Here is a 3109-nt window from a genome sequence, read left to right as displayed (position 1 = left end):
TAATAAACAGAGGTCAAATAAATGTTTTAACGTGTTCAATCAATCATTATTGTAACAATATTATTACCATATTATTTTTATGTACATCAGTTGTTCTCTAAATGGGATCCGGGGACCCCCAGGGGTCCTTGGAGGGGTTTCCAGGCGTCCCCAGCAAAATTGGTTAATATACAGCCTCACAATAATTTTTACCCCTTTTATTGTGGATGGTGGCTATTAAAAAATAGCAGATCTACAAGCTCACCGCGTGTCACTTTTTCGTGACACGCGGTGAGCTTGTAGATCTGCTATTTTTGAACAAAGTTTTTAATTTCTTCTCCAGGGGGGTCCCTGGAACAAAAATGTCACATGTGGTTCTGTGGCCAAATACACTTTTATAAATTATTAAAATTGTTATATACATTAATTTGCATTTATAGAAATGTTATTTTATATTCGTTCATTTGGGGTCCTTGACATGAAAAGGTTTGAGAACCACTGTCAGAGGGCTCCAACTGGACCCTTACAGGTCTGTAACTCTGAGAGTGTACAAATGGAACCAAATGGACCCTTACAGATCTGTAACTCTGAGAGTGTACACATGGAACCAAATGGACCCTTACAGGTCTGTAACTCTGAGAGTGTACACATGGAACCAAATGGACCCTTACAGGTCTGTAACTCTGAGAGTGTACACATGGAACCAAATGGACCCTTACAGGTCTGTAACTCTGAGAGTGTACAAATGGAACCAAATGGACCCTTACAGGTCTGTAACTCTGAGAGTGTACAAATGGAACCAAATGGACCCTTTCAGCTCTGTAACTCTGAAAGTGTACAAATGGAACCAAATGGACCCTTACAGGTCTGTAACTCTGAGAGTGTACAAATGGAACCAAATGGACCCTTATGGTTATGTATTGTTATTGGGGACCCATGGCCTAATCTAATGCATATCAAAATGGGTCTCCTTGAAATGAATCAGTTTGAGAAGCAAAGCACAAACATATTCATCAAACTGTTCAAATATGAGCTTCATTTTAGGGAACACTGCTGAGTGCTGTTATGTTTCACTCACAGAATCACCAACTCCTGAATGTCAAGATGATCCAGTTTATTCAAACAAAGCATGAATAATACGTCTAAAAGCAGGGGTCTTCAACAGGGGGTCCGGGACCCCTAGGGGGTCCTCAGAGTTATTACAGGGGGTCCGGGACCCTACAGGGGGTCCGGGACCCCTAGGGGGTCCTCAGAGTTATTACAGGGGGTCCTTCAAATCTTCGAATCCTTTTTATATTAACATTTTGAACCGTAGTGTCCATATTCTGAGAACTGTAGCCAAAAATAGCAGATCTACAAGCTCACAACGCTGCGAGGCATTGTGAGCTTTTAGATCGGCTATTTTTGGCAAAGGGTTTTGGTGTATGGGGAAAAAGAGCAGACTAAAGGCCTCTCCATACTTCGACCGAAACCGCCGTTTTCGGTCAAAAGGTCCTTTTCTACCATAAAATTATATCCCTCGGGACTTCTGAAAAGCATTGAACCGAACGAGAGTTCGGAAATTTGCACTTCGGAAAACACAACACACCGAACATTTCGGTCGAAGTATGGAGAGGCTACTTCGACCGAAACCGCCGTTTTCGGTCAAAAGGTCCTTTTCTACCATAAAATTATATCCCTCTGGACTTCTGAAAAGCTTTGGACCGAACGAGAGTTCGGAAATTTGCATGTCGGAAGACACAACTCACCGAACATTTCGGTCGAAGTATGGAGAGGGCTTAAGTAAAGTTTCGGTTTCAAGTGGTTAAATATCTGAAAACACAAATTGACATGAATCCAAAATACACTGATGATTGTGCTGTCAAACAATGAAACTATATGGAATCTATGAACAGGTTGTGGGGGTCCCTGCTTCATCTCTCTCTCAACTAAGGGGTCCTTGGCCTGTAAACGTTGAAGACCCCTGGTCTAAAGCATGTCCAAACAGAGATATTGTGTCATGTTGGCTCACTGGAAACACTCTGCTACACCAGAGGGTCTCAAAGTGTGGTCCAGGGACCCTCGTGGGTCCTTGAGGGGTTTCCAAATGGACCCTTACAGCTCTGTAACTCTGAGAGTGTACACATGGAACCAAATGGACCCTTACAGGTCTGTAACAGTGAGAGTGTACACATGGAACCAAATGGAACCTTACAGGTCTGTAACTCTGAGAGTGTACACATGGAACCAAATGGACCCTTACAGCTCTGTAACTCTGAGAGTGTACACATGGAACCAAATGGACCCTTACAGGTCTGTAACTCTGAGAGTGTACACATGGAACCACATGGACCCTTACAGCTCTGTAACTCTGAGAGTGTACACATGGAACCAAATGGACCCTTACAGCTCTGTAACTCTGAGAGTGTACACATGGAACCAAATGGACCCTTACAGGTCTGTAACTCTGAGAGTGTACACATGGAACCAAATGGAACCTTACAGGTCTGTAACTCTGAGAGTGTACACATGGAACCAAATGGAACCTTACAGGTCTGTAACTCTGAGAGTGTACACATGGAACCAAATGGACCCTTACAGCTCTGTAACTCTGAGAGTGTACACATGGAACCAAATGGACCCTTACAGGTCTGTAACTCTGAGAGTGTACACATGGAACCAAATGGACCCTTACAGCTCTGTAACTCTGAGAGTGTACACATGGAACCAAATGGACCCTTACAGCTCTGTAACTCTGAGAGTGTACACATGGAACCAAATGGACCCTTATTTGTACACTCTCAGAGTTATGGGGGTTCTTTAAAAAAAAAGGGGGGGGGGGGGGGAAAGGAAGAGGCCTAATATGGCTGCTGCTGTGCATAGAGCAGGGGTGTCCAAACTGTGGCCTGGGGGCCACATGCGGCCTGATGACAAATGTTATACGGCCCACAGCTCCATTCCTAAATTTTATTCTAAACGTCCCACCAGCACCGTCCAATAAGAATGTTTTATAGTAGGATTCCTTGTTCCACCGTCCAATAAGAATATTTTATAGTAGGATTCCTTGTTCCACCGTCCAATAAGAATATTTTATAGTAGGATTCCTTGTTCCAGCGTCCAATAAGAATATTTTATAGTAGGATTCCTTGTT

This window comes from Nannobrachium achirus (assembly GCF_963921795.1).
Source record: "Nannobrachium achirus genome assembly, chromosome: 3".
In the NCBI taxonomy this organism is placed as follows: Eukaryota; Metazoa; Chordata; class Actinopteri; order Myctophiformes; family Myctophidae; genus Nannobrachium; species Nannobrachium achirus.
This window is presented reverse-complemented; position numbering follows the sequence as displayed.